General features: G+C 38.2%; 1 long non-coding RNA gene across 2 annotated transcripts in view; it reads right to left on the bottom strand.

The window, feature by feature from the left end:
- LOC140712976 (uncharacterized) overlaps window positions 1-12,284 on the bottom strand; it is a 110,405-nt gene that overhangs the window by 66,790 nt on the left and 31,331 nt on the right. The window lies entirely within an intron of this gene.

Below are 12,284 nucleotides of genomic sequence, written 5' to 3'. Positions count from 1 at the left end.
AGAAATTACAAAAATTGTTAGATTTTTCTGCATAAGAAATGTAAACAAACTTGTTATAGAAGAAAACAATATAAAAGGTTAAAATACAAATGACAAACTGAGAACAGAGAAACAAATTGAGAAAACCATTTGTAATCCTTATAACGCATGAAAAATATCAGCAATAGCTTACATATTTATTAAGGAAAAATAATAGCAATTGATAAATGGAAAAAAAGAATCAGCAGGGAATTTGCAATGGCCAGGAAAAATATAAAAATGTCTTCAATTTCATTATAGAAGATAATAAAATATAAATTAAGATAACACAAATATATTTATCCTGTCAAACTGTCAGTAAAAAATTATAAGATCTAATATGAATATGAATGTCTACAGCTTCAGCAAGGTTTGTGACGTGACTTCTCTGTCATGCTTATGACCAATGCAGACAAATAGTCTTACGTAAATCTAAAAGTGGGTGTTAGTTTTTTTTTTTTTTTTTTTTTTTTGAGACGGAGTCTCGCTCTGCCGCCCATGTTGGACACTATTCCAGACTATTGAATTTAAATCTCTAGAGGTGAGTCTAGGGAATTTACAAGCTGCCCAGGAGACCCTTAAACGCACTGAGGTCTGCACACCTCTGGGCTAGATGTCAGAAGCATGAAGGAAACTGACAAGGTAGAAGGTGATTTTCATATTATTCTGCAGTCTGTGTTCCCCAAGATATCCCAATAATCATTTTCATCAGTGACTTAGATTATGATCTAAAGATTGTCCCTTTCAAATTTTCAGGTATCACAGAGCCAGTAGAGTTAATGAATATCTTGGACAATTGCACCAAATGCCACGGATTGAGACAACTAGATCAAGATGTAATTTGATAGAAATAAATATAAGGCCACTTTATTCCAAGTATCAAGTGCCAAAGGGACACGATACTAGAGAAAGTTTGGGCTTAGCAGCACTGATGATGGAAAAAGTCATAGGGCTTTAGTTAGTAGTATCAGTCAACATTATGAATCAGCTACCCAAAAAGATTAATATGATTTTAGGATGCATTAATATAAATGAAGTAACTAGAATAACAAGAAAATTGACCTTTATCTTATGCCCATCAGTCCACATCAAATGTATTCAGGTTAGGTGCCAAACTCTAGGAGGCTATTCATAAATTAACCTATATTCAGAGAAACCAACAAGTCTGAAAAAGTGACTTGAAATCATGTATATAAGGATACATTGAAACAAGAGATTTTCAGCCTGAAATAGAATAAACTAGCATTGGAAAAGGAGAAGCATAATTGGAGTCTTTATTTTTTAATTTGCTTTTGCATGATTTACTGCTTTATAAAAGTCACATGGTTGTCCCTAGGTATCTGGGGTGGGGGTGGATCGGTTCTAGGACCATCATGAATACGAAAATCCATGGATGCTCAAGTACCTGATAGAAAATGGTGTAGTATTCGCATAAAACCTTTGCACATCCTCTTGTATACTCTAAGTCATGTTTAGATTAGTTATAATAACATAATATAAATGCTGTGTAAATAGTTGCTAATACTGTATTGTTTAGGGAATAATGATGAGTAAAATAGGCCTGTATATGGTCAGTTCAAATGCAACCATCTTTTTTTTCCCCCTAACATTTGTTTATCTGTGGTTGGTTAGAATCTATGGATGTGGAACTAATGGATATACAGAGCCAACTGTATACTTGCATTACTTTAAAAATTAAAAATTGAAAAATATCTCACTGAATGTGATTTTAAACATGTTTTAAACATTTCAATATACACGTGTAATATAATATCCAGGAGAGCTAAGTCTATAACCTTACCACCCTAAATTTTATATTTTCCAGACTTTTAAATGATTCTTTCACATCTGTTTTTCCAGAGAAACTTAGAATCATTTTGTTAAGTCAAAAAAAAGTTCTATTAAGATTTCGATTGGATCTACATGGAATTTATGGGCTAATTTAGGGAAGGTTGACATCTTTTCAATATTGAATTTTTCTATCCCAAGCAAGAGCCCTTATGTCCTTCCATAGAGTTCTTCAGAAGTTTAAAAATGGAGATATAATTCAAATACCATTAAATTCACCCTTTTAAAGTGTAGGATTGGATCGATTTTAATACGTTTGAAGAGTCGTACAGTCATCATCATTATCTAATTAGTACTTAAATTCCTACAAAGAAACTCCCACTCATTAGCAATCACTGCTCATTCCTGCTTTTCCAAGCCCCTGTCAAACACTAATTGATCTTCTGTCTATATGGATTTGCCTATTCTGGACATTTCATATAATGGGAAGCACACAATATGTGGCCTTTTTGTGTTTGGCTTCTCTCACATAGCATTATGTTTTTAAACCATGTTAAAGCATGTATCAGTGCTTCAATCCTTTCTATTGCTGAATAATATTCCATTGTATGGACATACCACATTTCATTTATCCATTCATCAGTTGATGGATTTTGGATGGTATCCACTTTTGGGCTATTATGAAAATTCTGCATGAACATTGTGTACAAGTTTTTTTCCGAACAAAAATTCCATTCAGAATGTGTACAAATTTTTATGTGAACCTATGTTTTCAGTTTTCTAGGAGCAGAATTGCTGGGTCATATGATTACTCTGTGTTTAGAGAAGAACTGCCAAACTGTTTTCTAAAGTAGCTGCACCATTTTACAATCCTACCAGCAGTGTACAAGGGTTCCAATTTTCCACATCCTTATCAATACTTATTGTCTATTTTTAAAAATTTAGCTATTCTATTGGGTATGAAGTGGTACGTCATTTGTGTTTCCTGATAGCTAATGATTTATTTATTTATTTATTTATTTATTTATTTATTTATTTATTTATTTTGAGATAGAGTGTCACTCTGTCACCCAGGCTGGAGGCTGGAGTACGGTAGCACGATCTCGACTCACTGCAACTTCCACCTCCCAGGTTCAAGCAATTCTTTTTCCTCAGCCACCTGAGTTGCTGGGATTAAAGGCATGCACGACCACACCCAGCTAACTTTTTTGTATTTTTAGTGGACACAGGGTTTCAGCATGTTGGTCAGGCTGGTCTTGAACACCTGACCTCAAGTGACCTGCCTGCCTTAGCCTCCCAAAGTGCTGGGATTACAGGCCTGAGCCACTGCACCTGGACAAATGTTGAACATGCTTTCATGTGCTCATTGCACATGACAGCACATTAATGTGTTTTCTCTGGAGAAATATCTGTTCAAATCCTTTGCCCATTTTCAGTTTAGTAACTTGTTGACTTTTAAGAATTCTGTATACATTCTGGGTGCAAATCCTTTATCAGATAAGTGATTTTCTAATATTTTCTCCCATTCTGTGGATTGTCTTTTCACTTTCTTACAGTATTCTTTAAAGCACTTGAGTTTTTAATTGCGAAGGAGTCCAATTTATTGTTTTTTCTTTTGTTATTTGAGCTTTTGATGTCATATCTAAGAAACCACTGCTTAATCCAAGCTGTAAAGATTTATACTATGCTTTCTCCTAAGTTTTACAGTATTAGCTCTTCCATTTAGGTCTTTACGGTAATCATTTTGAGTTAATTTTTGACATGGTGTGAGGTAAGTGTCCAATTTCATTCTTTTGCATGTGAACATACAGTTCTCTCAACAATATTTGTTGAAAAGCCTATTCTTTTATATTAAATTGTCTCTGTTTTTTGCCAGATATCAATTGAACATAAGTGTATGGGTTTATTTCTAGATTCTCAATTATATTTCATTGATTCGTATGTCTATCTGTATGAAAGTACCATCCTGTCTTGATTACTTTAGCTTTATAGAAAGTGTTAAAATTGATGTGTGTGTCCTCTAACTTTGTACTTTGTTTGTTCATTTTTTTAGGGATCGGTTCTTGCTCTGTTACCCAGGCTGGAGTACAGTTGTGCAATCATAGCTCACTGCAACTTTGAACTCCCGCCCAGGCTCAAACGATCCTCCCACCTCAGTCTCCTGAGTAGCTGGGACTACAGGCATCTGTCATCATGCCCGACTTGTACTTCTTTTGTAAAATTGTTTCAGTTATTCTGGGTTCTTTATATCACATGAATTTTATGATCAGCATGGTAATTTTGGGGGGAAAAGACACCGAGATTGATAAGAATTACATTGAACGTATAGATTAATTTATGGAGAATTTCTCTCTTAACAATATATATTTTTTTTAATTTTTATTTTTAGTAGAGATGAGGTCTTGTTATGTTGCCCACGCCTCTTAACAATATTAAGTCCTCCAATCCATGAATACAGAATGCCTTTCCATTTATTCTATTTACTTAGGTCTTTTACTTTTTCAAGGATGTACTATAGTTTTCAGTTGTTACATTTTGAACTTTCTTTCTTTCTTTCTTTTTTGAGATGGAGTTTCACTTTTGTTGCCCAGGCTGGAGTGCAATGGCACGATCTCGGTTCACTGCAACCACCGTCTCCCAAAGCCTTTCTCCTGTCTCAGCCTCCCGAGCAGCTGGGATTACAGGTACCAGCTACCATGTCTGGCTAATTTTTTGTATTTCTAGTATAGGTGGGGTTTCGCTATGTTGGCCAGGCTAGTCTCGAACTCCTGACCTCAGTCAGTTCACCTGCCTCGGCCTCCCAAAGTGCTGGGATTACAGGCGTGAGCCACCGCAACCTGCCTGAACTTTCTTTGTTAAATTTATTCCTGGGCCAGGCGTGGTGGCTCATGCCTGTAATCCCAGCACTTTTGGAGGCCGAGGTGGGCAGATCACGAGGTCAGGAGATCAAGACCATCCTGGCTAACACGATGAATCCCTGTCTCTATTAAAAATACAGAAAATTAGCCGGGCATGGTGGCGGGTGCCTGTAGTCCCAGCTACTTGGGAGGCTGAGGCAGGAGAATGGCATGAACCCAGGAGGTGGAGCTCGCAGCGGGCCAAGATCGCACCACTGCACTCCAGCCTGGGTGACACAGCAAGACTCCATCTCAAATAAAATAAAGTAAAAAAATAATTATTCCTGAGTATTGTATTTATTTTTATACTATTGTAAGGAGTTGTTTTGTGAAATAATTTCATTTACCCTCATTCTTTGTGTTACTGTCATAAATTTTACTTCTACATATGATATAAACGCTAGAACACATTGCCATGACTTTTGCTTTAAGTCATCAGTTGTCCTTCACGGAAATTGAGAACAAAAAATATTAACCTTTTACATTTACTCAAATATTTACCATTTCCAGTGCTTTTTATTCCTTTGTATCAATACACCTTTTCCTCTGATCGATCATTTTCTTCAGCCTAAATAACTTCCTTCAGCATTTCTTATATTGCAAGTTTGCTGGATACAAATTCTCCTAGCTATTTTTTATCTGAAAATGTCTATATATCATTTTCATTTTTAGAGAATAGAGTCACTGGCTAAATAATTTCAGATAGTTTTTTTTTCTTTTAAAGAAAATGCCGAATTGTTTTTAGCATTTTAAAGATGACATTCTCTTGTCTCTTAATCTCCACTGTTTATGATAGATCAGCCATCTTTTGTATCCTTGTTTTCCTGTTTTGTTGTTGTTGTGGGTTTTTTTTTTTTTTTTTTTTTTTTTTTTTTTTTTTTTTTTTTTTTGAGACAGAGTCTCTGTCGCCCAGGCTGGAGTGCAATGGAACAATCTCAGCTCACTGCAGCCTCTACCTCACCGGTTCAAGTGATTCTCCTTCCTCAGCTTCCCAAGTAGCTGGGATTACAGGCCATGTCACCACGCCTGGCTAATTTTTGTATTTTTTAGTAGAGACAAGGTTTCACCATGTTGGCCAGGCTGATCTTGAACATCTGACCTCAAACGATCCACTTGCCTTGGCCTCCCAAAGTGCTGGGATACAGGCATGAGCCACCATGCCCGGCCTCTTATATTTAATGTCTTTTTTTTCCTATAGCTCCTTTAAAAATTTCTCTTTACTTTGACTGTAATATACCTAGGTTTGATTTTGATTTTCTTTTAATTTATGCTATTTGAGTTCTCTAGGCTTCTTGAAGCTGTAGGTTTGGTTTATCACCGATTTTAGGAATTTTCAGCCATTGTATCAAACCAAAAAAATATTTTTTTGCCCCTTGCTCCTCTTATTCTTAGGGTATGGCTTTTACTTACGGGAATGGTCCTCATTCCCTAGGGCATTTCTGGAATCTCAATGTCCAGGATTCTCAACAGGGCCTCTCAACACTGTCTCGACTAGAAACCCAACATCTCTCAACCCTCTGTGATTCTCTTATCTCCAGTCAGCTCAGTCCTGCATCAGCTACAGTTTGCTGGACCTGTGGAGATGCACCCTGTGTATGCACAGCTCAGTCTTTAGCCAATAACCCACTGGACTCCCCCATGCAGACTTCTTGACCCCTCCTCCTTTGTGCAGCTACATCATCTCCCAAGCCCTAATCCAGCTGCTTCAGCAGCTCCAAGCTCTGACTCCCACTTCATTAGCTCAGTGAGGCTGCTATATTCTGCTTGGGCTTTACTTTCCCTACCCAGTCATCTGGAAATTGCCCCCAGGCAGCAATCCAGGGAAAATGTGAAGTTCATCTTACATATGTTCCTTCTCTTGAGGATTATGATCCTGCATTTCTTGTGGTCCAGTACCTGAAAGCAATTGCCTTATATATTTTGTCCAGTTTTAGAGTTGTTAAGGGTGATTACACTGTCATGGCAGAGATGAAACCTGACTTTTCTTGTTAAGTGATTGATTTAGAATATGCAAAATATGCAATCAGATATATGTAGCTTAAATGAGGCTAGCAAATTTAGATGTTCACAGGAATAATCCAGAGACATTAAAAACTAGTAAGATGGTTTAGGTATAACTCTTCTAGATGCTGAGCTACATGTATGTCCTTTGAAAACATGTTGGTCAAATAAAACTTTCATGAGTATTATAGCTCAAAATCCCTGGTGGCAACCTCTGGCTTCATAAACTTAGTCTAAGTCTCGGTTTTCTCATTTGTAAAATTAGAATAATTACACTTACAAGGTTATTGTGAGGTTTAAATAGATGCTTAGCAGGGAATATTCATTCCTTAAATAGCTGAGAGCTGGTTTCATCTACAGATCTTGGATTCACCATCAGCTCAGTCAAGGAAGTTGATTCTACTAGCTACTGGGACCCATGACTACCTTCCTCAAAAGATCACTGAGGACTGGGTGTGGTGGTTCACACCTGTAACTCCAGCATTTTGGGAGGATGAGGCAGTGGATCACTTGTAGTCAAAAGTGTGAGACCAGCCCGGCCAACATGGCAAAACCCCATCTCCACTAAAAATACAAAAATTAGCCAGGTGTGGTGGAGCATGCCTACAATTCCAGCTACTCAGGAAGCTAAGGCATGAGAGTCACTTGAACCTGGGAGGCAGAGGTTGCAGTGAACCGAGATTGTACCACTGCCGGGATGACAGAGGGAGACTCTATCTCAAAACAAACAAACAAACAAACAAACAAACAAACAAACGGGGGGCTTCTCATTGCCTTTAAACCAGTCAAAGCGTGAGTGAAGTCCCCATCATGGTTGCTGCTTCCTTACTCTTGAACTAACCTCTCTATATTCCTTCACATCTCAAACTGTCTACCATTCCCTCTAGAATTACTGTTCTATAGCCAGTGACCACTATCCCTTTATTTTCAACAATTGCCTCCGTGTTCTCTCTCTCTCTACTTTCTTGCCTTTAAATCTGGCTCTTTCCTAAGAAAACTAGAAGTAACTGTGGCTGTTTACCTTATTTCTTTTTTTTTTTCTTTTGTTTTTTTGGATCAGAGTTTTGCTCTGTTGCTCAGGCTGGAGTGCAGCGGTGTGACCATGGCTCACTGTAGCCTCTGTCTCCTGGGCTTAAGTGATCCTCTCACCCCTGCCTCCAAAAATGCAGGAATTATAGGCGTAACCCACCCTGCCTGGCCCATTTACTTTCACTAGTCCTATTTACCATAGGATCAGAAAGCAGAGCCAATATCCTTTTGTAGCTCACCATTTCCACTTCATTTCTCCACCATCTCATAAAAACCTTCTCCACTGAGGCTTATTCCATTACACTTTATTCTACCCTATTGCTTGCTATTTCATATCAATACTCCCAATTATTTCCCTAGTATTCATTCTAAAATCTTGGTACCTGTCTAATCTCCACCTCAATTCCTGTCTTCTTTCCACATTACCTATGGGTGAAGATGACATTGATGACCCAGTCTGTGCCATTAGCTCTGAGCTCCTTGATCTCCTAATTAGTCGTGGCCTCCTCATCTCCACTTCTGCCATGTACTCTCATGCTAATCACTAGCACTTCTAATTGATCCACTTATAAAATTACTAAATCATATGTAGTTATCCATGATCACAATCTCCTTTCCTTACAGTTGCTTGTTCAACACTCCCATCAGAATTTTCAGCAACCTCTTTATAACAGTAACGTAATAACTCTTTTAACATCTCTTTTCTTCATTTCCTTCTTTGTCTCCAGATTAATGTCTGGAGCTCAGGATTTCAAAAACACTCCTTCCTGTAGTCAGAATTCTCTTTAACCTCTGTTTTGTTCATCACCTTGGTCTGGTCTGGCAAATCCCTGATTCCAAATGAATTCATTCATCTGTTCCTTCCCTATCTGTCCACACCAAGTGCTGCTGGCGGAAGTCACACAATAGGTCACAGGAGTTCAGCTATAAAACAGTAATTGACTCAGCCATTCTCCACAATGGCTATTTCAAACTTCCTACTTCCCTTCTTCCTACTCTGAAGTTTTGGTCAACTGGAGTAATGCAATCTGAGCTCCACATTATGTGAGGTATAGATAGAGGCTCAGATCTAAAGCCAGGCACAAATGCCTAACTTTTATTCACAAACTTGGGCAAATATGTGGAGATTCTCAGTTCATCCATGAACAACACATTCCCAGTGTTCACTTTTATAGAGTGAACCCAGTTCTGACACAGCACAGCATTTGAGTCTTATGGTTTCAACATAGGGCACTAAAATCCCAGTCCCAAGGACTTGTATCTCATCTGGGTCCTCTATGGGCTTTGTACCTTAGCTCCCACTAAACACATTCCTTCTGTTTCTCATATCTTGAGATGTCTTACTCTGTCTCTTTCTCTGTTTCTCTCTCTCTCAAGTTCTATATTTTAAAATAATATAATTTTATATAGCATTTATATTCATTTGAAATGAGAGGGAATTATTTTCACTGTGTGCATTTTTTCCATCCCAACCTAGAAATCTAAACCTCTTGTTTGCAGCAGATATAATTTTAGTTGTAGCCGATGTAATTTTATATTTGTGTGATTATTTAACGTCAATATCCTCTACTGCACTCAAAGCTTCATTAAGGGCAGAAACCATGTCTACTTCTTGCCCACCATGTGTCTTCAGCGCAGATCATAATTCTCATGTTTTATAGGTATTCAATTGTTGATTAAGTGAACAAATTATTTTTATTACATATGTAGCAATGGCTTTTAGTATCCTGGACTATTGCTATTCCTAGATCATTCCTCTCACCTCACCAATCCAAACTTCCTTCTCTTAAGGCTTATGCTGTTGGGATCAGGTCATTCTCATCCTCTGCTTGTCATCTTCAGATTTTACTCCATACTGGTTACAGTTATATGAATGTCCTCTCATTATCTGAAACCATCCTTGAATAATTTAGGATGACTTTGGCTGCGAACCAAAGTTTAATTTGCCTTAAAAGATAAGGGAGGCCAGGGGCAGTGGATCACCACCTGTAATCCTCACACTTTGGAGGCTGAGGCAGGAGAGTTGCTTAAGCCCAGGAGTTTGAGATCAGTCTGGGCAACATGGCAATACCCTGTCTCTACAAAAAATACAAAAATTAGCCAGGCATGGTTGTGTGCACCTGTAGTCCCAGCTACTCAGGACATTTAGGTGAGAGGATCACTAGAGCCCAGGAGGTTGAGGCTACAGTGGGCCATGATAGCACCACTGCACAATCTGCTTGGATGACACAGCAAGGGCCTGTCTCAAAAAAAAAAAAAAAAAAAAAAAAAAAAAAAAAAAGGTTTATTGTGGCACTGTTCACAATAGCAAAGACTTGGAACCAATCCAAATGCCCATCAATGATAGACTGGATAAAGAAAATGTGGCACATATACACCATGGAATACTATTCAGCCATAAAAAAGGATGCGTTCGTGTCCTTTGCAGGGACATGGATGAAGCTGGAAACCATCATTCTCAGCAAAGTAACACAAGAACAGAAAACTGAACATAGCATGTTCTCACTCATAAGTGGGAGGTGATCAATGAGAGCACATAGACACAGGGAGGGGAACATCACACACTGGGGCCTGGAGTGGTTGGGGGCTAGGGGAGGGATAGCATTAGGAGAAATATCTAATGTAGATGACGGGTTGATGGGTACAGCAAACCACTATGGCATGTGTATACCTATGTAACAAACCTGCACATTCTGTACATGTACCCCAGAACTTAAAGTACAATTATAAAAAGGAGTTTATAACTCACATAATAAATTCAGACATAAAGCATTTCAGGTATACCCATATGAGCAAAGATATAAGCTAATATGAAAAAATAAAGCAATAGTAATATTAATATAGATAAATTTGAACTAAATGCAAACAACATGAATTGGGCCTAAGAAGGCAATTCATATTAACAAAAGATCTATTACAAAATGAAGGAATAATATTCATGAGTATTTATATACATTTTAATGAAACATAAAAAGAAATAGACACTGACAATAGCACAACGCTATCAAGAAATATTTGCATTGTTTTGGTTGAACTACTAAAAGCTTTTAAGAAGCTGTTACTCTTGATTGTAGACAATATATGGTGTTTGAGGTACTTTAGAGACACAATTTTCGTGTATATGTGAATGAAAGTTCCTGAAAAATGCTCAGATCAGTGGAAGGGGGGTCTAGAACAAGCTAACTCTTAAGAGTTCTGAGAGAAACAGTGACCAGGGGTTTTCAAAGCCTAAAGAATTATGCGATATCATAAATAGTTGTTCTGATCTAAAGCATATACTACATCCTGTAGGAAAACATCCTAATTGTGCAGGGTTTTTTCTCCCAGCTCCCTTTAACAAGTCACTCACTGCTTCTATGGTACATGGTACTATTAGTGAATTTCTTAGGCACATGCCCTTTAACATAGTTCTGTCGCCATTTCTTGGTCAGAAATGTTGTATGGAATACCATGACAATAAATAGAGCAGTCTATAAAGCCACAGGAATTTGTATGCATGTACTTGAGGATAAATTGTTACCCCTTCTAGATTGATGATGGCAGGTCACCTTGGGAAATGGTGCCTTATCAGGACCTTAGCACTAGTCTCATTTATTGGTAGAGTGGACAATCATCAGAGTAATAGCAAACTTAGCCTTGGTAAGGGGAAATCCACACTCCAAGCCCATGTATAACTTTCAACCCTGCCAACATGGTCACTTTGTGCATAAATTCATCAAACAAGTCACTGAGGGAAAGAGGCTATCCGATATCCACAGGATGGATCATCTTGTCAACCTACATTCTGAGATCTTCCTCTATAGTAGGTACCATGTGATGAGACACAAATATCTTCACCCACTTTGGCCATTCTGTAAGGTCCATCCACATATCTCATGTCATCAGTTCTGGACTTTTCATGTCTCATATATGCTGGCTGAACAGTCAGAGTTTATTTCCCATCATTTGGCATGCATATATCTTACTAAGGCATGTAGCCCACTTTTTACATCCTGCTTACCAAATCAAATTAGCATAAGGTCATGTATATAATAAACCAGCATGATATTCTATGATATATCAAGATCCCCAAGCTCCGCCAGACTGTAAGATAATAGATATCAAGAGAGTCAGCATAGCACAAAGTCAAGGCAGTGAAGGGATACTATTCTGCCTACCATTGGAAGGCTGAGGAGGGCGGATCACTTGAGGTCAGGAGTTCAAAACCAGCCTGGCCAACATGGGGAAACCCTATCTCCACTAAAAATACAAAAAAATTAGCCGGGCATGGTGGTGGACACCACCAGCTACTCGGGAGGCTGAGGAAGGAGAATCACTTGAACCCGGGAGGTGTAGGTTGCAGTGAGCCGAGATCGTGCCATTGCACTCCAGCCTGGGTGACAGAGCAATACTCTGTCTCAAAAAAAAAAAAAAAAAAAAAAAAAAAATTGCCAGGAATTGTGTTAATTTACTCCAGTTGACCTATCACATTTGCTCTCTGATAGCAGCTGCAGTCAGAAATACCACTGGCAATAACTTCAGTAATCATGATGCCACTGCATACAGCAGTTA

Source organism: Chlorocebus sabaeus, chromosome 12 (genome assembly GCF_047675955.1).
Source record: "Chlorocebus sabaeus isolate Y175 chromosome 12, mChlSab1.0.hap1, whole genome shotgun sequence".
Classification (NCBI taxonomy): Eukaryota; Metazoa; Chordata; class Mammalia; order Primates; family Cercopithecidae; genus Chlorocebus; species Chlorocebus sabaeus.
The sequence above is the reverse complement of the archived record's forward strand: the minus strand, read 5'-3'. Positions and strand labels throughout refer to the sequence as shown.